The sequence below is a fragment of the Schistocerca americana genome, chromosome 8 (assembly GCF_021461395.2).
Source record: "Schistocerca americana isolate TAMUIC-IGC-003095 chromosome 8, iqSchAmer2.1, whole genome shotgun sequence".
NCBI classification, from domain to species: domain Eukaryota; kingdom Metazoa; phylum Arthropoda; class Insecta; order Orthoptera; family Acrididae; genus Schistocerca; species Schistocerca americana.
The window spans coordinates 501,814,080-501,839,037 of record NC_060126.1 but is presented as its reverse complement, the minus strand read 5'-3'; the positions used below and the strand labels follow the sequence as shown (position 1 = coordinate 501,839,037).

General features: G+C 44.2%; 1 pseudogene; it reads left to right on the top strand.

The window, feature by feature from the left end:
* Positions 1 to 16,580: 16,580 nt before the first annotated feature.
* On the top strand, positions 16,581 to 16,698 carry LOC124546123 (annotated as a pseudogene).
* Positions 16,699 to 24,958: the final 8,260 nt, after the last annotated feature.

Below are 24,958 nucleotides of genomic sequence, written 5' to 3'. Positions count from 1 at the left end.
GGCAACGAGGTCGCGCAAACCTGTCCCATCTCCTGCATGCCGGCCGGCTGTGCACAGCCACAGCCGTGACTCCTGCAGTGTTGGAACGTGCGGACACTCTCATTCGAGGTGGTCAACGGATCACAAGCAGACACCTCGCTGCACAACTGGGCGTCTCTGCTTGTACTGCTGACACACTCGTCCATCAGTTGGGATATTAAAAAATGTATGTTCCTCGCCTACAGCCCCGATATCGCACCTTTCGACTTCCACCTGTTTGGCCCTATATACAGCAAGACGTTGGCTCCAACGTGAACCAATAGGGTGATAACATGCGGGTATACAGGCCGTCGTAGTGAGGTGGCGTAAGGACATCACATTCAACGGATATTATGTCGAAAAGTCGGTTTTGTAGCCAAAAGAGCGGGGAATATACTGAGGTGGCAAAAGCCTTGGGGTACATTATTGAACGTACACGGATGACGGAAGTATTACGTATACAACGTATAAAAGGGCAGTACAGTGGTGGGGCTGCCGTGTGTACTCAGGTGATTCATCTGGAAAGGTTTCCTATGTGATTGTGGGTGCACGATGGGAACTAACAGACTCTGAACACGGAACAGTACTTGGAGCTAGACACATGGGGCATTCCGTTCCGGAAATCGTTAGGGAATTCAATATTCCGAAATCCATAGTGTCAAGAGTGTGCCGATAATACCAAATCCTCTTACCACGGACAACACATTGCATAACACATGGGCGACGACGTTTGCGAATAGTTGTCAGTGCTACCAGACAAGCAACACAGCGTGAAATAACCACAGAAATCGATGTGGGACGTGTGACGAACGTATCCGTTGGGACAGTACCGCGAAATTTGTCGTTAATGGGCTATGGCAGTAGACGAGCGACGCGAGGGCCTTTGCTAACAGCACTACATCGCCTGCAGCGGCTCTCCTGGGCCCGTGATCACATAGGGTGGACTATAGACGATTGGAAAACGGCCGCCTGGTCAGATGCGTCCCGATTTCATTTGGTAAGAGCTGATGGTACGGCTCGAGTGTGGAGCAGACCCCACGACCTCATGGACCAGGTTGTCGACAAGACACTGTGCAAGTTGGTGGTGACTCCATAAAGGTGACGGCTGTGTTTACATAGAATGGACTGCATCCTCTGGTCCAACTGAACCGACCATTGACTGGAAATTGATGTTTTTGGCTACTTGGAGACTATTTGTTCCCAACCGACGATGGAACTAGATTGCCTGACGTGATCCCATCGAACATTTATGGAGCCCAATCGAGAGGTCAGCTCGTGCACAACATCCTACATCTGCAACACTTCACGCTTATGGACGGCTACTGAGGCGACATGACTCAGTATTTTTGCAGTGGCTTCCAACGTCTTGTTGAGTCCATGCCACGTCGAGCTGTCGCATAACGCCGTGCAAAAGGAGGCCCGACACGGTTTTAGGAGGTATCCCACGACTTTTGTCACCCCAGTGTAATACGGTGTACTGGAATCCTGAACAAAGCCAACCAACTTGCTTTCAGAAAAAAAAATATGTTGCATTACTTATTGAACGCACCTCGTACAATGCTGCGAAGTTACATGGTGGCTCCAAGGCTGACGCATTTCTCTCTCCGATAGCAGCAGTTGTAACGTCCCTTAGCAAAAGACATATTTTGTAGTAAAGAGAAAATATTGTGCATCGTATTCTGTTATTGTATGGAATTATGTATTTTTTTTATTATTATTTATTTTAGATAATATCTGTGTCGGCGAGTACTGAAACCGCACAGACGATAAATATCATACACAGATGAAAAACATCACTAGTATAAATAATACAGCATGAACATTAATTTCTTTGTCTTCCTCTTGGAGTTACGGGAGTAAGATAGCCTGTGTCGCAGTTGTACATGCTAACGAAGTCTTCTTTTGTCATGGTTAATCGATGTACGCCATTACGTACTCATTTTTAAAAAAGGTGTGTATTGTAGATAAGTTAACATATTTGAATGTTTTGAATAGAGTTATTTAATGAAACCTTGCATTATTATTTGTAGTAGCTTGCTTAAATTATTATCCCATCCTTTTAAGACATTTTCAGTTATTTAAATATTATCCGTGGTGCAGAGCTGCGCTACGAACGAACAAGCCGCTGCCGCGGCGCATTCAAACTGCATTAAAAGAAATCGATCATACCGCAAAGAAGCGGGAAGGTAATAGTGAAATAAAATCATCTCTTTCAGCTTCCGGACTTGCAGAGCAGAGCAGCAGATTTTATGATGTGTTTTGCAGGTTGACGCGGGCTGCTGATAATATATTGCTAACAGTACAAAAGAGATAATTTACCTTCGTAACAAAATAGGAATTTTGTTGTGCTTAGTTCTGGTCTGGCAAACCTTATAGTGAAAACGTATTTTTCTCCGACAATAGTCTCAGGTTCTTGTGCTAGTCGTGGTAATTATTGGTGTTTTACGCTTAACAAAAATCCACTGCAAAATGTTGAACAATCTTTGCGAACTGTAACATCAGTATTTCATAACAAAGTAATTTTCATTTTCAATAACTATAAAGTAGGGAAGATATGTTTTTTTTATAGTGAGTTACAGTAACAAAAAACGTTCCTTTAATAGAAAGCCAGATACAGAACAATAAGAACCCAATATATTCTGTTTTGTTGAAAATTAATGATTATAAAGAAATTCTTGGCACAGCATTACTAAAAGGTATTTCGCGGCTCTTTTCGTATATGCGTTGTTACGCGAGCAATAACAAAAACAATACCAAAATAAATAGAAAAGAGTATATATTTACGACAAAAACGCGAAATTGTCGCCCAAAAACGCGGAGCCCGAATTTGCAGTGGCCACGAAAATAAAAATATTTTATGTACTTTCTTTCAGTGTTTATTGTTATATATATGTATGTATATAGTGATAAATGTATGTATGTGTATCATGATTAATGCTATGTATTAATGAATGTACAAAAAATTTTCATGAAAAACCGCACCATTGCAAGCGAGTCAGAGGAAACGATCCTGAGAGTACTGAGAAACTGTAACGACTACATAATCCGGGGGCAGCCGAACCCCGAGATCAGATAAACTAAAGGTAAGACTACAGTGTAGTTGTCCTGTTTGTAGAAGCTTAACTCCAGTGAAGTGATCTCATATCGCTAGTGGTGTGTAGTTTGATGTTAGTGTTTATGACAGGACAAAGTTGATTGTAGATAGCAATTTTTAGTGTGCAGTGTATTGTAGGTAAACTAACCAGCTGTGCTGCAAAGAGAAAAAAGAAGTACGACCGAGGTGTAACTAACAAACAGAAATACAGTGTAGGGGACATGGTGCTTATTCGTAACCACCCCAAATCCTCAGCCACCCTAAAGCGAAATAGTAAGTGGCAAATGGCATATTCAGGGCCCTTTGAAGTAATAAAGGTGCCACACGAATGTAGCTATTTGTTAGCACATCCCTAGACGGGGAAAATAAAAGGACTGTATCCACGTAAAGATGTAAAGTTATTTATTCAGTGACATGTCTGATGTAAATAGTAGTGGTAAGAAGATTTCAATTGTGTTTTAGAGAATAAGTATGTTGGTTTTAAGAAAGAATTTATGTATAGTTACAATTTTGAGGAAGTAGAATCAGTAAACTGAGCAATAATATGCAAATGGAAGACTTTGTTTACAGACAGTTAGTGTCATTAAAATACTACATGCTCTTCAAGCAATGAATAATCTTTTGTTGATAAAATAATGATTAATTTCTTGAATCTTTTGTAGTAAGTAAGTACAATTAATGATGAAATCTCATATAAATATGTAGCAGATGTAATTGTGTTAGAATTAAGGAACCCTGAGAGAGAGTCTATACTAGCCAAAAATTGACTTTGTAGTACGAAATAATTATGTGATGTAATGTTTACTGCCAATAGTGATCTGAGAACGACACTGGAGCAGAATCCAATAAAAAACAAAACCGTTCCGTGTAACCTATGCTTTGTATGTATTAATGCTTCAATTAAAGCCTGTGTACTTGGTACACGTTCTTGAATATTAATTACGCGGTACGCGAATCAAGTTACGCGGAAACTACACTGTAGTCCTGTAGGACGGACCGTTAAAAATAATACTAGTACTAAATGAAGTATTTATTGAACAATATGCCCAAGTCAAGCTGTCATGCACATGGTAAAATCTGTTTGCTGGATGGGTGATAACCTGGCAAGCTACACTAAAAGAGGAAAAGAAAGCTATGTACAAAAAAATCACACACCTTTAAATAATTACAAAAAAGCAATATATGCCTAGTAATAGTATTAAAAGTGTGTAATGAGAAGGTCACACAATGGACTCAATGTAGATGAGAGTGATTATGCTAAGAACAGTTGTTATGCATTAAAAATAAACTGTGTGCGTAAACAATCTAGGAAAGGACGGAATATTGTGTGTAGTAGGGACAGAAAATGACTGTTGTATCTGCACCAATATATACGTCGGTATAAGTTAAGTGTTGAGTGACCAACTGTCATAGTGCAGTGCTCAACGAACAGTAGTACACTGTGAGTAAAAACGGTAGTTAGTGATCCGTTCGGAGTCGATTCAAACAAACATCGCTCGACGGAGACATTTAGTATGTGTGTACCGAAATACACTCCTGGAAATTGAAATAAGAACACCGTGAATTCATTGTCCCAGGAAGGGGAAACTTTATTGACACATTTCTGGGGTCAGATACATCACATGATCACACTGACAGAACCACAGGCACATAGACACAGGCAACAGAGCATGCACAATGTCGGCACTAGTACAGTGTATATCCACCTTTCGCAGCAATGCAGGCTGCTATTCTCCCATGGAGACGATCGTAGAGATGCTAGATGTAGTCCTGTGGAACGGCTTGCCATGCCATTTCCACCTGGCGCCTCAGTTGGACCAGCGTTCGTGCTGGACGTGCAGACCGCGTGAGACGACGCTTCATCCAGTCCCAAACATGCTCGATGGGGGACAGATCCGGAGATCTTGCTGGCCAGGGTAGTTGACTTACACCTTCTAGAGCACGTTGGGTGGCACGGGATACGTGCGGACGTGCATTGTCCTGTTGGAACAGCAAGTTCCCTTGCCGGTCTAGGAATGGTAGAACGATGGGTTCGATGACGGTTTGGATGTACCGTGCACTATTCAGTGTCCCCTCGACGATCACCAGTGGTGTACGGCCAGTGTAGGAGATCGCTCCCCACACCATGATGCCGGGTGTTGGCCCTGTGTGCCTCGGTCGTATGCAGTCCTGATTGTGGCGCTCACCTGCACGGCGCCAAACACGCATACGACCATCATTGGCACCAAGGCAGAAGCGACTCTCATCGCTGAAGACGACACGTCTCCATTCGTCCCTCCATTCACGCCTGTCGCGACACCACTGGAGGCGGGCTGCACGATGTTGGGGCGTGAGCGGAAGACGGCCTAACGGTGTGCGGGACCGTAGCCCAGCTTCATGGAGACGGTTGCGAATGGTCCTCGCCGATACCCCAGGAGCAACAGTGTCCCTAATTTGCTGGGAAGTGGCGGTGCGGTCCCCTACGGCACTGCGTAGGATCCTACGGTCTTGGCGTGCATCCGTGCGTCGCAGCGGTTCGGTCCCAGGTCGACGGGCACGTGCACCATCCGCCGATCACTGGCGACAACATCGATGTACTGTGGAGACCTCACGCCCCACGTGTTGAGCAATTCGGCGGTACGTCGACCCGGCCTCCCGCATGCCCACTATACGCCCTCGCTCAAAGTCCGTCAACTGCACATACGGTTCACGTCCACGCTGTCGCGGCATGCTACCAGTGTTAAAGACTGCGATGGAGCTCCGTATGCCACGGCAAACTGGCTGACACTGACGGCGGCGGTGCACAAATGCTGCGCAGCTAGCGCCATTCGACGGCCAACACCGCGGTTCCTGGAGTGTCCGCTGTGCCGTGCGTGTGATCATTGCTTGTACAGCCCTCTCGCAGTGTCCGGAGCAAGTATGGTGGGTCTGACACACCGGTGTCAATGTGTTCTTTTTTCCATTTCCAGGAGTGTATTTTCGCGTGTTGAAAGACGCTCTGGCAGTGTATCAATCGTGAGAACAAGTGAAAGTGTGTAGTACAACGTGCGTGTGACGAACCCTGAATACCAGTGTCACAATGCCACAAGAAACCTGTTATCACGCCAAAACATCCTGTGCATACCAGCGAAGCGACGGCGTAATGAACAATAAACGCTTTTAACCAAAGTGCATTTTCTTCCACAGCTAATAAATTGTATCCTTAAAGACAGTACACCGTTGTGGAATATTTGTTTCATGCGTTACGACGGGGAGCCATGCGGAGAAGCAGAGACGGGTGCCGTGCCGCCAGCCAGCCGGTCGCAGGAAACCACTACAACACGCCGACATTGGTGAATGGTTCGGCGCGGTTCGCGACTGCTCGGGCGCCACCGCAGCACGCCGTCGATGTTGCTGCTAGCAGGTAGTCGACCTCAGCGGTCGTTGGCACGCCGCGCTCCAGACGACGCTACGCAACAATTGCTTCGCGCCGCCCGCTCCGTACGACATTGTTGACGTACAACCGAACATTACCAACTACGTTGTTCATGTACTAATATGAAAATGATTTATTGAACACGAAATTACGTGACAAACATTTTTTTTTGCTGAGTATAACTCAAAACATTCACTTGTTCGATGATGTATGTCATATGTTTTCGTCATATTAGTGAAACAAACTGCCACGAATGCCATACAACGGTAGAACATTTGTCGTGAGTAAGTGCAGAGACAATCCATTACATTGCTATCGAACTGTTTAATGATTGACCTTAATTGTGACACAGAACACAAATGTGAAAAAGTGTAGAAGGTACATTTTTAATAGAGAGACTAAAGGGTTTAACATTTTGACATAAATAATCATTGTTATCTGTGAACATTGGATAAAGTCCACCCTTGTTTAATGAACAAAACCGTGTGTTAAGACAAACCAGGCGAGATGACCATGGCTCCGGCGCAGTTTTCCCAGGTTTTCTGATCGCACGTAGCCCAAATGGGGGAGCCAGAAAACTGTAATGACCCTGGGACTAGGTTTACGGTCACCTCGCAAAGTGTGAAAAAACTATAAAAAGTGTAATTAAAACTATAATGTAAAAGAGCAAAGATGTGAACAGAGAATATTCCAAACAAGGTGATAGACAATGACAAAACGGACGTTAGTGGCAGCATATTGCCGAACATTCTTAACGTTAGTCAATTGCTGCCAGGGGGCATTGTAACGTCCCTTAGCAAAAGACATATTTTGTAGTAAAGAGAAAATATTGTGCATCGTATTCTGTTATTGTATGGAATTATGTATTTTTTTTATTATTATTTATTTTAGATAATATCTGTGTCGGAGAGTACTGAAACCGCACAGACGATAAATATCATACACAGATGAAAAACATCACTAGTATAAATAATACAGCATGAACATTAATTTCTTTGTCTTCCTCTTGGAGTTACGGGAGTAAGATAGCCTGTGTCGCAGTTGTACATGCTAACGAAGTCTTCTTTTGTCATGGTTAATCGATGTACGCCATTACGTACTCATTTTTAAAAAAGGTGTGTATTGTAGATAAGTTAACATATTTGAATGTTTTGAATAGAGTTATTTAATGAAACCTTGCATTATTATTTGTAGTAGCTTGCTTAAATTATTATCCCATCCTTTTAAGACATTTTCAGTTATTTAAATATTATCCGTGGTGCAGAGCTGCGCTACGAACGAACAAGCCGCTGCCGTGGCGCATTCAAACTGCATTAAAAGAAATCGATCATACCGCAAAGAAGCGGGAAGGTAATAGTGAAATAAAATCATCTCTTTCAGCTTCCGGACTTGCAGAGCAGAGCAGCAGATTTTATGATGTGTTTTGCAGGTTGACGCGGGCTGCTGATAATATATTGCTAACAGTACAAAAGAGATAATTTACCTTCGTAACAAAATAGGAATTTTGTTGTGCTTAGTTCTGGTCTGGCAAACCTTATAGTGAAAACGTATTTTTCTCCGACAATAGTCTCAGGTTCTTGTGCTAGTCGTGGTAATTATTGGTGTTTTACGCTTAACAAAAATCCACTGCAAAATGTTGAACAATCTTTGCGAACTGTAACATCAGTATTTCATAACAAAGTAATTTTCATTTTCAATAACTATAAAGTAGGGAAGATATGTTGTTTTTTTTATAGTGAGTTACAGTAACAAAAAACGTTCCTTTAATAGAAAGCCAGATACAGAACAATAAGAACCCAATATATTCTGTTTTGTTGAAAATTAATGATTATAAAGAAATTCTTAGCACAGCATTACTAAAAGGTATTTCGCGGCTCTTTTCGTATATGCGTTATTACGCGAGCAATAACAAAAACAAAACCAAAATAAATAGAAAAGAGTATATATTTACGACAAAAACGCGAAACAGTGCTGCGCCAGTACCCTTCTCCGAGGAAGGCCCGCTGTGACTGGAAGACAGCAACCGAACAGGACGGACTTACAGAGGCACCAGTGCAATCGTCGGCAGAACGGCGGCCGATAACACGAGTGTGCTGTCCAAAGGCTAGGAGTACGCGATGTTCGGTGATGTTTCTGTGTATAACAGTCTGTTCCTTGATGTTGCTGGAGAGCACCAACTGGGACAGTGTTTTGAGCTATTTAGGTGTACGTTTTATATACAGCACTCCCTTGGCTCCGGCGTGTTTTTTAGTGTACCCACTTCACTACCGACATTGCACTGTACTAGGGTCTGTGGTGAACGTGTGGATGCTATTCTGTCATTCTGCGCAATGGATTAATCTGAGATGTACCCTTTACCATGTGGCTCCTGCAAGATGCAATTTCCACCCCCACACTACTACAGAAGTCAGACAGACGCTCCTAACGTTTTAAAGAGAAATGCCTGAAAAACTTTCAGCAATAAATATCTTCTGGAGTCGTCCGCTGTAAGGAAATGACACAAAAATTCACAAAATTTCTTACGTAACTAGTGGGATACTTGGGTACTGGAGTAGTGCTAGTTAGTGTAGGAAAAACTTGAAACTAACGAAAATTATTATTTTTTTGCAAAAATTCTGAGAAATCACAATGGCACTTTTAGTTATGAACTGAACAAGTTATTTCTGGGTTCTTTTCGGAATGTGAAATTACCTCTTAAGGATAGGATTCGCTAATGAAATTTCTATACAAAGTTTAAGATTGTTATTGACTTAGCAGAATGGCTGAGAGCCGCGCCCGCTCAACTTGAGTAATTATCCGTTAGAATGTTGCTAGGTACGGTCGAGGCTGTCGCGTGTGAAATGCAGTGAAGTGTACTGTTGTGGAGGAAATATGGGCTCGCAAGAGCTGTAGCGCACAATACCGTAAGCTGCGATGACTGCTGCTTGCGTCGCTCGCTGCTGCCAAATAAGATAACTCTCGTTCTGTCTGGATTGACCTTCGCCACTCAAACTCTCCCTACGCCTTGATGAAGTCAAGGACACCTATTCGCCCCTAGTCTAACTATTGGCGTGGTACACCGGTCAGATAACCAGTCCACCGCGATGCCACTCTAAAATTCGCTCGCAGGCAATTATCTATAACTCTGTCCATTCACACCACACAATAAGTGTGTCGGCCAATACAGTGAACAACGCTTAATCACAAGGACTCAATATAGAGTCGCACTCCGATTCACTCTCGACAGAGGTGCTCTCCCAGTGAACTACTGAGGAGAGACTTGTTCCTCGCTCTTTGTGTACACGTATGAGTGCACACGCTCTCGTTACGTGTTCTCGCTCCGAGAGCGACAATGGAATGGCCCCTCTCCACGCCAGACTTGAAGTGGTATATCTTTCGGTCTCTTCCATTACTCCTTCAGCTCAAGGCGTCAAGAATATCGTCTGCCAATCAGCATTGCTCTTCTAAAACAGGAGAATGATGTTTCGTTTAAGGCGACCAATCCGGAAATCTACATCTACATCTACATTTATACTCCACAAGCCACCCAACGGTGTGTGGCGGAGGGCACTTTACGTGCCACTGTCATTACCTCCCTTTCCTGTTCCAGTCGCATAATGTTTGCGGGAAGAACGACTGCTGGAAAGCCTCCGTGCGCGCTCTAATCTCACTAATTTTACATTCGTGATCTCCTCGGGAGGTATAAGTAGGGGGAAGCAATATATTCGATACCTCATCCAGAAACTCACCCTCTCGAAACCTGGACAGCAAGCTACGACGCGTTCCAGAGGGCCTCTCTTGCAGAGTTTGCCGCTTGAGTTTGCTAAACATCTCCGTAACGCTATCACGCTTACTGAATAACTCTGTGACGAAACGCGCTGCTCTTCTTTCGATCTTCTCTATCTGCTCCGTCAACCCGACGTGGTACGGATCCCACACTGATGAGCAATACTCACTCAAGTATAGGTCGAACGAGTGTTTTGTAAGCCACCTCCTTTGTTGATGGTTTACATTTTCTAAGGACTCTCCCAATGAATCTCAACCTGGTACCCGCCTTACCAACAATTAATTTTATATGATCATTCCACTTCAAATCGTTCCACACTCATACTCCCAGATATTTTACAGAAGTAACTGCTACCAGTGTTTGTTCCACTATCATATAATCATACAATAAAGGATCCTTCTTTCTATGTATTCGCAATACATTACATTTGTCTGTGTTAAGAGTCAGTTGCAATTCTCTGCACCAAGTGCCTATCCGCTGCAGATCTTTCTGCATTTCGCTGCAATTTTCCAATGCTGCAACTTCTCTGTATACTACAGCATCATCCGCGAAAGGCCGCATGGAACTTCCGACACTATCTACTAGGTCATTTATATATATTGTGAAAAGCAATGGTCCCATAACACTCCCCTGTGGCACGCCAGAGGTTACTTTAACGTCTGTAGACGTCTCTCCATTGAGAACAACATGCTGTGTTCTGTTTGCTAAAAACTCTTCAATCCAGCCACACAGCTGGTCTGATATTCCGTAGGCTCTTACCTTGTTTATCAGGCGACAGTGCGAAACTGTATCGAACGCCTTCCAGAAGTCAAGGAAAATTGCATCTACCTGGGAGCCTGCATCTAATATTTTCTGGGTTTGATGAACAAATAAAGCGAGTTGGGTCTCACACGATCGCTGTTTCCGGAATCCATGTTGATTCCTACAGAGTAGATTCTGCGTTTCCAGAAATGACACGATACGCGAGCAAAAAACATGTTCTAAAATTCTACAATAGATCGCTGTCAAAGATATAGGCCTATAGTTTTGCGCATCTTCTCGACGACCCTTCTTGAAGACTGGGCTACCTGTGCTCTTCTCCAATCATTTGGAACTTTCCGTTCCTCTAGAGACTTGCGGTACATGGCTGTTAGAAGGGGGCCAAGTTCTTTCGCGTACTCTGTGTAGAATCGAATTGGTATCCCGTCAGGTCCAGTGGACTTTCCTCTGTTGGGTGATTCCAGTTACTTTTCTATTCCTTGGACACTTATTTCGATGTCAGTCATTTTTTCGTTTTTGCGAGATTTACAGAAGGAACTGCAGTGCGATCTTCCTCTGTGAAACAGCTTTGGAAAAAGGTGTTTAGTATTTCCGCTTTACGCGTGTCATCCTCTGTTTCAATGCCATCATCATCCCGGAGTGTCTGGATATGCTGTTTCGAGCCACTTACTGATTTAACGTTAAGACCAGAACTTCCTAGGATTTTCTGTCAAGTCGGTACATAGAATTTTACTTTCGAATTCAATGAACGCTTCACGCATAGCCCTCCTTACGCTAACTTTGACATCGTTTAGCTTCTGTTTGTCTGAGAGGTTTTGGCTGCTTTTAAACTTGCAGTGAAGCTCTCTTTGCTTTCGCAGTAGTTTCCTAACTCGGTTGTTGTACCACGGTGGCTCTTTTCCATCTCTTACGATCTTGCTTGGCACACACTCATCTAATGCACATTGTACGATGGATCTGAACTTTGTCCACTGATTCTCAACACTATCTGTACTTGAGACAAAACTTTGGTGTTGAGCCGTCAAGTACTCTGAAATCTGCTTTTTGTCACTTTTGTTAAACAGAAAAATCTTCCTACCTTTTTTTAGTATCTCTATTTACGGATGAAGTCATCGATGTAATCTGTGCAATAAAGTCGTTTTGGGGTAAAATAGTCTTACTGACACTTCTGTTTCTTGTCATTCTGTAATTTGGAATGTCCTATGGGCACGATTACGTAGAGTAACTTACATGTGTATTTTGTGTCTCTTGTAGAGTGTGATTATTATTTAGCCTTCTGGTTCCATTTGCTTTGAGCTTCTTATGAATCTTATATAGTCTTTTTGAATTGTTTTTATTCCAAGGCCTTGCCAGCGATGAATTAATCGTCTCATTTTTAGTATTGTGGTTGCTATCCCTTTCACCTTTTGGGGCTTATTATATCATCTTAGCAGCTCGTGGTATTGCGGCAGCGTTCTCGCTTTCCGAGCAAGGGGTGCCGGGTTCGATTCCCGTGGGGTCGAAATGAGTGGGTGTTGTGTCGTCTTCATCAACACCATTCATCCCCGTTACGGTCGGAGGAAGGCAATGGCGGCAAACCACCTCCGCTAGGACCTTGCCTAGTCGGCGGTGCGGGTCTCCCGAGTCGTCTCCCTAAGCTCCCCAGAGTATGGGACCTCATCACATCATCTTAGATTTTTAATTATAATTGTAATCGCTTTTGCATTCTGCTTTGACTGAGTAAGCCTCGCTATGTCACTAAATATTTGTTTTTATTTGTCATTCTGGAGGGTGATTTGAGGTTTGCTGTAAACTGAAAATGGTGTTAAATAAATGTTAAATTTTTATGCTCTCTAACAGCTCAACCGAACCCCACCACTTCCCTGTACCTCCACAGTCTCATACAAACTTGAGTTGTCACAGGATGTGCCTCCATGATCTATTCTAGCACCTGCTTTTTTATGCCTTAAGCTAAACTGGACACATCCCGTACATTGCAGATGATATAACATTGTTCTCTAGTGGAAAGAGTGACATTCAGGTAGATCTGCAAACAGAGATATGCGAAACTCAGCTCACTCTGTTCCTCCATGAGATCAATAGCGCTGTAGACGACGACCCTCAGGTTGATGCCGTGTTCGTTGACTTTCAAAAAGTCATTGCCCCACACCGTCGATTAGTGAACAAATACGAGCTTACCAAGTATCGGACTAAATCTGCCAATGGATTCAAGGCATCCTTACAGATAGAATTCAACAACCCGCCATTAACGGAAAAATCGACAGATTTACGTTAATTTCCTGAGCACTCCAATAGGACCTTTGCTGTTTACTAAGTATGTAAGTCATTTAATTGAAAGCGTCGGAAGCTCTTTCAGTCTGTTCGCAGATATTTCTGTTGTCTGTAACAAATTAGGAACGCCAGAAGTCTCCGATTCCGCAATGACCGGCAGAGGGCTGATGAATGGTGCATGCTCTGACAGTTAACCCTGAACGTGAAGAAATGTAACATATTAGGCATGTGTAGGAAAAGAAACAGTATCTACCGTAAAATATCTAGGAGTAACTCTCCAGAGCGACCTTAAGTGGAATGACCACATGAAGCATATAGTAGGAAAAATAGGTTCATTGGAAGAATCTTAAGGAAATGTAGCTCATCCACGAAGGAGTAGCTTATAAGGCGCTTGCTCAATTGATTCTTGAGTAATGTTCATCGATACGAGATCCTTACCGGGTAGGACAAATAGGAGAGTGGTGCGTTTCGTCACGAGATAGTTTAGTCGGCGCGAGAGGGCAACAGAGATGCTTGACAAACGCCAGGGGCAGACATTACAAGAGAGGCGTTGTGCATCGCGGTGGGGTTTAATATTGAAATTTCGAGAGAATACATTCCGGGTAGAGTCAGACAACATACACCTTCTCCCACATACATCTCGCAAAATGACCACAACTAGAAAGTACAAGAAATCAGAGCTAATACTGAGGCTTGGCGACAATAATTCTTCCCACGCGCCATCCGCGAGTGTAACAGGGTACGGGGGATTAAGTAGTGGTACCAGAAGTACGCCCCCCCATGGCTTACGGTGTTCGATGTAGATGTACACTCCTGGAAATGGAAAAAAGAACACATTGACACCGGTGTGTCAGACCCACCATACTTGCTCCGGACACTGCGAGAGGGCTGTACAAGCAATGATCACACGCACGGCACAGCGGACACACCAGGAACCGCGGTGTTGGCCGTCGAATGGCGCTAGCTGCGCAGCATTTGTGCACCGCCACCGTCAGTGTCAGCCAGTTTGCCGTGGCATACGGAGCTCCATCGCAGTCTTTAACACTGGTAGCATGCCGCGACAGCGTGGACGTGAACCGTATGTGCAGTTGACGGACTTTGAGCGAGGGCGTATAGTGGGCATGCGGGAGGCCGGGTCGACGTACCGCCGAATTGCTCAACACGTGGGGCGTGAGGTCTCCACAGTACATCGATGTTGTCGCCAGTGGTCGGCGGAAGGTGCACGTGCCCGTCGACCTGGGACCGGACCGCAGCGACGCACGGATGCACGCCAAGACCGTAGGATCCTACGCAGTGCCGTAGGGGACAGCACCGCCACTTCCCAGCAAATTAGGGACACTGTTGCTCCTGGGGTATCGGCGAGGACCATTCGCAACCGTCTCCATGAAGCTGGGCTACGGTCCCGCACACCGTTAGGCCGTCTTCCGCTCACGCCCCAACATCGTGCAACCCGCCTCCAGTGGTGTCGCGACAGGCGTGAATGGAGGGACGAATGGAGACGTGTCGTCTTCAGCGATGAGAGTTGCTTCTGCCTTGGTGCCAATGATGGTCGTATGCGTGTTTGGCGCCGTGCAGGTGAGCGCCACAATCAGGACTGCATACGACCGAGGCACACAGTGCCAACACCCGGCATCATGGTGTGGGGAGCGATCTCCTACACTGGCCGTACACCACTGGTGATCGTCGAGGGGACACTGAATAGTGCACGGTACATCCAAACCGTCATCGAACCCATCGTTCTACCATTCCTAGACCGGCAAGGGAACTTGCTGTTCCAACAGGACAATGCACGTCCGCATGTATCCCGTGCCACCCAACGTGCTCTAGAAGGTGTAAGTCAACTACCCTGGCCAGCAAGATCTCCGGATCTGTCCCCCATTGAGCATGTTTGGGACTGGATGAAGCGTCGTCTCACGCGGTCTGCACGTCCAGCACGAACGCTCGTCCAACTGAGGCGCCAGGTGGAAATGGCATGGCAAGCCGTTCCACAGGACTACATTCAGCATCTCTACGATCGTCTCCATGGGAGAATAGCAGCCTGCATTGCTGCGAAAGGTGGATATACACTGTACTAGTGCCGACATTGTGCATGCTCTGTTGCCTGTGTCTATGTGCCTGTGGTTCTGTCAGTGTGATCATGTGATGTATCTGACCCCAGGAATGTGTCAATAAAGTTTCCCCTTCCTGGGACAATGAATTCACGGTGTTCTTATTTCAATTTCCAGGAGTGTATAACCAGCACATATCCTAGGTGATTTGCTGAAGAAGTCGCTTAACGTGAATAGTAAATTAATAAATGTTGCGTACACAGGAAACGAGCTCAGGGGTGCAGACGCTGGAATCATGCATCCGCTCTAGGTAAGTCCTAGTGGAAGTGATTTGCTGATGCCTTGCTCCAACTTGATAGTGTCAATTGTATTTCTGTGTTGTGTGGATGACTTGGCGAGTGTGTGTACATTTTTTTCTCTTGTATCTTTTACTTCACTACTCTAAGGAGTGGAGCGGACTGTTTGAGACTCAGTTCATTAAAGAATAGTAGTTCTATTCAGCCAATTACCAAAAGAGCTGATGGTAAGGCAGAGAGGGGTCGCAATTTGGAATAAATGGGAAGGGCTTACTAGATCCGATACGAACCTGACAGCCAAGGGAAACTCCCAAAAATCATTGGTCGGAAATGGGGTATTGGAACTGTTTTAATTTGTTTCTGGGACAGCGTCCTGCGCTGGGAACGTTGTCCGAATCAAAAATTTAGATATCACGTGTGGGACCCTTTAAAGTCACTATCTCTCCTCTCCTTTTTGGCCAAATACTGACAGCGAAAATTTTCCAATTCCAAGATTCGAACCGGCATACCTCCAAGTCGACTAACCTCGGTTTGGAGGTCGGTTTGGTACGAATAAGACGACAATAAACGAAAACATAAAGCAGAGAAGGCGACATGTATACTCTGTGACACTGGAACTCTGGATGACTCAGGAACTGTAAACTTATGGTCTTCGTCATCGTCAGGAAATCAATTTGGGAAGTGCACACCACTCATGTGTTCGTCAAGCTTTCATGATTTCTCAGTCTCCTCAGAAAACTAAAATCTTTTGTAACAGTAGGAAAGGACGAACGTGAGGCTTCACCTCCCCGTCGACGACGAAGCCATTTGAGCCGGAGTACAAACGCAGATAAACCAGCTATGCTCATTCAGTAGAGTCATACAGAAAATGTCTTAAGCGGCTTAGGGAAAATCTAAACGTGGATATTTGGCCTGCTGTCATCCGTAAAATACAGCCAACAGCCTTGCCACAGTGGTAACACCGGTTCCCGTCAGATCACCGAAGTTAATCGCTGTCGGGCTGGGCTAGCACTTGGATGGGTGACCATCCGGTCTGCCGAGTGCTGTTGGCAAGCTGAGGAGCTACTTGATTGAGTAAACTGACAAAACGGCCGGGAGAGCGGTGCGCTGACCACATGCCCCTCCATATCCGCATCCAGTGACGCCTGTGGGTTGAGGATGACACGGCGGCCGGGCGGTACCGTAGGACCATCATGGCCTGTTCGGGCGGAGTTTAGTTTAGTTTTAGTCATTCCTAAAATAGGAGCCCAGTGCCTTCTCACTGCACCAACTTGCTCGCTAATAACTGAAGAGTACAGTACTTACGGCCGGCCGAGGTGGCCGAGCGGTTCTAGGCGCTACAGTCTGGAACCGCGCGACCGCTGCGGTCGCAGGTTGAATCCTGTCTCGGCCATGGATGTGTGTGACGTCCTTAGGTTAGTTAGTTTTAAGTAGTTCTAAGTCTAGGGGACTGATGACCTCAGATGTTAAGTCCCATAGTGCTTAGAGCCATGTTTTTGTTGTTGTGGTATTCAGTCCTGAGACTGGTTTGATGCAGCTCTCCATGCTACTCTATCCTGTGCAAGTTTTTTCATCTCCCAGTACCTACTGCAACCTACATCCTTCTGAATCTGCTTAGTGTATTCATCTCTTGGCCTCCCTTTACGATTTTTTCCCTCCACGCTGCCCTCCAATACTAAATTGGTGATCCCTTGATGCCTCAGAACATGTCCTACCAACCGATCCCTTCTTCTGGTCAAGTTGTGCCACAAACGTCTCTTCTCCCCAATCCTATTCAATACCTCCTCATTAGTTATGTGATCTACCCATATAATCTTCAGCATTCTTCTGTAGCACCACATTTCGAAAGCTTCTATTCTCTTCTTGTCCAAACTATTTATCGTCCATGTTTCACTTCCATACATGGCTACACTCCATACAAATACTTTCAGAAATGACTTCCTGACACTTAAATCAATACTCGATGTTAACAAATTTCTCTTCTTCAGAAACGCTTTCCTTGCCATTGCCAGTCTACATTTTATATCCTCTCTACTTCGACCATTATCAGTTATTTTGCTCCCCAAATAGCAAAACTCCTTTACTACTTTAAGTGTCTCATTTCCTAATCTAATCCCCTCAGCATCACCCGACTTAATTAGACTACATTCCATTATCCTTGTTTTGCTTTTGTTGATGTTCATCTTATATCCTCCTTTCAAGACACTGTCCATTCCATTCAACTGCTCTTCCAAGTCCTTTGCTGTCTGACAGAATTACAATGTCATCGGCGAACCTCAAAGTTTTTATTTCTTCTCCATGAATTTTAATACCTACTCCGAATTTTTCTTTTGTTTCCTTTACTGTTTGCTCAATATACAGATTGAATAACATCTGGGAGAGGCTACAACCCTGCCTCACACCCTTTTCAACCACTGCTTCCCTTTCATGCCCCTCGACTCTTATAACTGCCATCTGGTTTCTGTACAAATTGTAAATAGCCTTTCGCTCCCTGTATTTTACCCCTGCCACCTTTAGAATTTGAAAGAGAGTATTCCAGTCAACATTGTCAAAAGCTTTCTCTAAGTCTACAAATGCTAGAAACGTAGGTTTGCCTTTCCTTAATCTTTCTTCTAAGATAAGTCGTAAGGTCAGTATTGCCTCACGTGTTCCAGTGTTTCTACGGAATCCAAACTGATCTTCCCCGAGGTTGGCTTCTACTAGTTTTTCCATTCGTCTGTAAAGAATTCGTGTTAGTATTTTGCAGCTGTGACTTATTAAACTGATAGTTCGGTAATTTTCACAGCTGTCAACATCTGCTTTCTTTGGGATTGGAATTATTATATTCTTCTGGAAGTCTGAGGGTATTTCGCATGTTTCATACATCTTGCTCACCAGATGGTAGAGTTTTGTCAGGACTGGCTCTCCCAAGGCCGTCAGTAGTTCCAATGGAATGTTGTCTACTCCGGGGGCCTTGTTTCGACTCAGGTCTTTCAGCGCTGTGTCAAACTCTTCACGCAGTATCATATCTCCCATTTCATCTTCATCTACATCCTCATCCATTTCCATAATATTGTCCTCAAGTACATCACCCTTGTATAGACCCTCTATATACTCCTTCCACCTTTCTGCTTTCCCTTCTTTGCTTAGAACTGGGTTTCCATCTGAGCTCTTGATATTCATACAAGTCTTTCTCTTATCTCCTAAGGTCTCTTTAATTTTCCTGTAGGCAGTATCTATCTTACCCCTAGTGAGATAGGCCTCTACATCCTTACATTTGTCCTCTAGCCATCCCTGCTTAGCCATTTTGCACTTTCTGTCGATCTCATTTTTGAGACGTTTGTATTCCTTTTTGCCTGCTTCATTTACTGCATTTTTATATTTTCTCCTTTCATCAATTAAATTCAACATTTCTTCTGTTACCCAAGGATTTCTACCAGCCCTCGTCTTTTTACTTACTTGTTCCTCTGCTGCCTTCGCTACTTCGTCCCTCAAAGCTACCCATTCTTCTTCTACTGTATTTCTTTCCCCCATTCCTGTCAATTGTTCCCTTATGCTCTCCCTGAAACTCTGTACAACCTCTGGTTCTTTCAGTTTATCCAGATCCCATCTCCTTAAATTCCCACCTTTTTGCAGTTTCTTCAGTTTTAATCTACAGGTCATAACCAATAGATTGTGGTCAGAGTCCACATCTGCCCCTGGAAATGTCTTACAATTTAAAACCTGGTTCCTAAATCTCTGTTTTACCATTATATAATCTATCTGATACCTTTTAGTATCTCCAGAGTTCTTCCATGTATACAACCTTCTTTCATGATTCTTAAACCAAGAGTTAGCTATGATTATGTTGTGCTCTGTGCAAAATTCTACCAGGCGGCTTCCTCTTTCATTTCTTAGCCCCAATCCATATTCACCTACTATGTTTCCTTCTCTCCCTTTTCCTACACTCTAATTCCAGTCACCCATGACTATTAAAATTTCGTCTCCCTTCATAATCTGAATAATTTCTTTTATTTCATCATACATTTCTTCAATTTCTTCGTCATCTGCAGAGCTAGTTGGCATATAAACTTGTACTACTGTAGTAGGTGTGGGCTTCGTATCTATCTTGGCCACAATAATGCGTTCACTATGCTGTTTGTAGTAGCTTACCCGCATTCCTATTTTCCTATTCATTATTAAACCTACTCCTGCATTACCCCTATTTGATTTTGTGTTTATAACCCTGTAGTCACCTGACCAGAAGTGTTGTTCCTCCTGCCACCGAACTTCACTAATTCCCACTATATCTAACTTCAACCTATCCATTTCCCTTTTTAAATTTTCTAACCTATCTGCCCGATTAAGGGATCTGACATTCCACGCTCCGATCCGTAGAACGCCAGTTTTCTTTCTCCTGATAACGACATCCTCTTGAGTAGTCCCCACCCGGAGATCCGAATGGGGGACTATTTTACTTCCGGAATATTTTACCCAAGAGGACGCCATCATCATTTAATCATACAGTAAAGCTGCATGTCCTCGGGAAAAATTACGGCTGTAGTTTCCCCTAGCTTTCAGCCGTTCGCAGTACCAGCACAGCAAGGCCGTTTTGGTTATTGTTACAAGGCCAGATCAGTCAATCATCCAGACTGTTGCCCCTGCAACTACTGAAAAGGCTGCTGCCCCTCTTCAGGAACCACACGTTTGTCTGGCCTCTCAACAGATACCCCTCGAATGTGGTTGCACCTACGGTACGGCTATCTGTATCGCTGAGGCACGCAAGCCTCCCCACCAACGGCAAGGTCCATGGTTCATGGGGGGAAGTACTTACGTATTATATTACTGGAATGTCAGCTATGAGCTACAGACATTGGGGCACTTTGCAGTTGCACGAACATGTTATTGCTACACAAAAAGGCAGTGAGGATAATTAGATCTTTTCAACGGCCCATTGTAAACGAGCCAACGGCCTTGCCACAGTGGTAACTCCGGACCCCTTCAGATCACCGAAGTTGAGCACTGTCGGGCTGGGCTAGCACTTGGATGGGTGACGGTCTGGGCCTGCCTAGCACTGTTGGCAAGCGGGGTGCACTCAGCCCTTGTGAGGCAACTGAAGAGCTACTTGACTGAGAAGTGGCAACTCCAGTCACGAAAACTGACAACTGCCGGGAGTGCGGTGTGCTGACTACATGCCCCTCCATATCCACATCCACCGATGCCTATAGTCTAAGGATGACACGGCTGTCGGTCGGTCTTCCGATGCCAGAGTTTAGTTTTACTGCAAACCCATCTTTATTTTTTTTTAAAAGAAAGACGTCTTGAGTGTTTTCAGCCAATGTGTTTCCACTGTTCCTCTGCGTCCATGCGAAACTGAACCATAACTTGCAGCAAGAGAGATAAAATTCACCACCATAACACTCACAATAAGGACGTCTACACAGACCAAGACGTATATTAATGAAGACACAAGGTGATACTGAAAGATGATACTGAAAATGTTTAGTGTATGAACAGATAATATTTTATTATCAGTGGAGATAGTAGCTGTTGTTAAGATTGAGAAAAATCTTCTCGGTTTTCAAACCGCATCAGTTTGAATACAATACTCAAGCTTTGGACGGCTATCTCTGCATTGTCATCGGGAGTAAAAATCACTAACCCTCCAGACATTTTACTAAGACACTAACAGCAACACCAGTGTTGTAAACATGTGTGTCTACTGAAATCTTTTCAGTGGTAATCGAGGAGGGTGGTGGTAGCATGACTCTTAAATTGCCATTTTTGTTATAGATTAGATGGTCAGTTTCGAGCTATTTCATTCCACAAAAATTAAATTTTATAGGTGACACAAAAAACTCATCATATCGCAGAGAATTGGTGGTTACCCATTCAGTAAATGAATTAAAACACTGTATTCCAGATCCCCCCCCCGCCAGTCTTACCATGCCTTCTCCTTATGGCACCTGTGATTGTATTTTAAGTCTTTCTACAACATAAGATTTATTGTTGAATTAATATTATGATTTAACGTAAGCCAGACTCAGTTCATTTCGTCGTGGACTATTCAGTTACTTACCACGGGTAATAAATGGCGACAGTAACAGACCTCATCAAAGAAATTCATGCTATCTGGGGTGAAATGTGTCCTGTTGCAATTTTCTTGGACTCACATATACCTTGTTACCGTAGGTACAGGAGCTGGACAAAAATATGGAAAAACCGCGAAAAGTCCATGTTCAAATAAATGCAGATGTTTGGTTGTGCTTCTGTATTTGACCACGAACGGCATCTGTGCAATGTCTTCAATAGGTTGTGTCAGTCGTGCTCTGAACAGTTTTCTCTGCAGTTGTCAGTGCATTATGTCGGAGCTCAGTGAATTTGAACGTAGGGAAAATGCTTCCGCAAACCAGGTTGTGGAAGAGTTTGTGCGGAGGCACCGTATCAGATTTATACCAAAGACAGGTAATACAGAGGAACATTAGCCGTAAAGTCACAACGCGGACGAAAGTGTGTGTCAGTGATCATGACAGACGGTCATTGAAGGAGACTGTGGCGAAAAATAAGAAGACGGCAGCTGCAAATCACTGCAGAACTGAATGTCGCACTCGCGAAGCACCAGAACAACAAGAAGGGAGTTCCATAAGTGTGAGCTAGAATTCCAAGACCACTCATCACTGATGTGGACATGTGGGGTGTCACACTGTCCTGCTGTAATTGACAAATTCTGTTTGAATGGACAATGGATATGAATGGATGCAGGGGTGATCAGACAGGATACTTACGTACCTGTCACCTGTCAGCGTCGTATCTAGAGTATCAAGGGTCCTATATCACTCCAACTGCACATGCCCCACACCATTGCGTAGCCACCAACAGCTTGAACAGTCCCCTGCTGACATGCAGGGTCCATGGGCTCATGAGGTTGTCTCCATACCCGTACACGTCGATCCGCTCGATACAATTTGAAACGAGACTTGTCCAACCAATCATCAACAGTCCAATGTCGGTGTTGACGGACCCAGGAGAGGCATAAAGCTGTCGCGCAGTCACCAAGGGTACACGAGGGTCCATCGGCTCCGAAAGCCCATATGTATGATGTATCGTTGAATGGTTCACACGCTGACATTTGCTGATGTCCCAGCATTGAAATCTGCATCAATTTGCGGAAGGTTCTGTCACGCTGAACGATTCTCTTCAGGCGTTGTTGGTCCCGTTCTTGCAGGATCTTTCTCCGGCCGCAGCGACGTCGGAGATTTGATGTTTTACCGGATTCCTGAAATTCAGCCTGCCTAGGTGGCCGTGCGGTTCTAGGCGCTACAGTCTGGAACCGCGCGACCGCTACGGTCGCAGGTTCGAATCCTGCCTCGGGCATGGATGTGTGTGATGTACTTAGGTTAGTTAGGTTTAATTTGTTCTAAGTTTTAGGGGACTGATGACCTCATCTGTTAAGTCCCATAGTTCTCGGAGCCATTTGAACCTGACATTCACGTTACACTCGTGACGTGGTCCTACGGGAAAATCCCCATTTCATCGCTGCCTCGGAGATGCTGTGTGCCATCGCTCGCTCCGACCATAACACCACGTTCAGACTCAATCAAATCTTGATAACCTGCCATCGTAGCGGCAGTAACTGAGTTAACAATTGCGCCAGACACTTAATGTCTTATATAGGCGTTGCCGACCGCACGGCCGTATTCTGCTTGTTTACGTATCTCTGTATTTGAATTCGCATGTCTATACCAGTTTCTTTGTCACTTCAGTGTATATCACTGGACGAGTCATACTTTGGGAGATATGGCGTCATATACGCAGGAAATATGTCTAATATAGGTGAAATATATGTGACATGTGCGTACCCGGGCAAAGCCACAGGTGAAAAGCGTCTCCCAAACTCCTGGATCGATTTAAACTAAATTTGGTAGACACATTACTATCTGGAAAGAAATATTATGGGGGTAAGAACCACCAACTTCCTCTTGGAGTGGGGATAATTATGGGGTGATGATGGAAGAGGGTGGAGGGGTATACAGAGAAGGGAAAGGAGGACATGGACACTGATAGGGGGTGGAGGAAACTGATAAAGAAACGGGAGAGAAGGGTATGGACAGAAAGAGGGGGAGGAGGGGACAGATAGAGAAAGGGAAGAGAGGGGTGTAAACAGAAATAGGTGGAGGAGGACATTGATGGGGAGAGGTGGTAGGAGGAGAGGGAGCGCCGACGAGCAGATTTACAGAGAAAGGAGGGAGGAGGAGATAGATGGAGAGACAGGGGAGGAGCAGGTGAATAGAGAGATGGAGGAGGAGCAGATGGACAAAGGCAGCAGGAGAAGAAGATGGACAGAGGAGGAACAGATGGACAGAGAGAGGGAAAAGAGGAGGTGAACAGAGAACGGGGATGAAAGAGGTGGACAAGGAAAGAGGGGAGAAAGAGACGATCAGAGAGGAGGAAGAGGAGATTGACAGAGAATGGAGGAAGGTGGAGATGGGTAATATAAGAGTGGAATAAATGATTCCTAATACTACTGCTTCTGCGCATCATTCATATCACAGTACTATATAACAGAGGAAATGTAGAGATGAACCAGAAAACAAATTACTACTACTACTTCTCGCACATCTTCTTCACAATACACAATTTCATCAGCCGTGAGATCGATCAGTACAATTTCTTCTTCATCGTCAGCACTTCCATTAACTGCGAGGCTGATAACTGTCGGGAAACTAAGAGATAATATATTTACAGTTAGAAGAGATTGACAGAAACTCACTGAGTTAGAATGGAAGGTAAATGAGTTCGTTGACATCATCTTTCATAGGAGAGAAATGACTAGAGAAATTAGAGTCTTGCAAGGAAAGACGTTTCAGTAGTACTCTTTTTACCACTCACGCAGTTCGGTGTCGCTTTTTCCAATCTCCATTTCGAAGACTTCTATTAACAGTGAGATCGATAGCTGAAAAAAAACGGAGATAATGTATCTACCAACCGAATTCGAATTTATTTATATCAAAACTGAGAAGCCTTAAATTTACAATAAAGGTATAATTTTGCTCTTTGCTTCTTCATGTGTTCACGCAGCTTGTAAAACCAGTTTCTATGCTCCTCAGGAATTCACGTGTGTAACAGAAAGAGAAAGACTTACATAAAACCGATTATGATTATCCATTACAGGTATTTTAGAACCATGACTTTACTTGAATGTAAATAAGTTATATAAAACTGCAACCAGTCACTTTTTTCAATAATTATGTTTTATTCCATGCTTAAAATTCCAATGGACACAAGTGAAAGACAAAAAGAAACAGAAATTATTAAATCAGTCGCCTCCAGCAATGGGTACAACACTGCAATAAG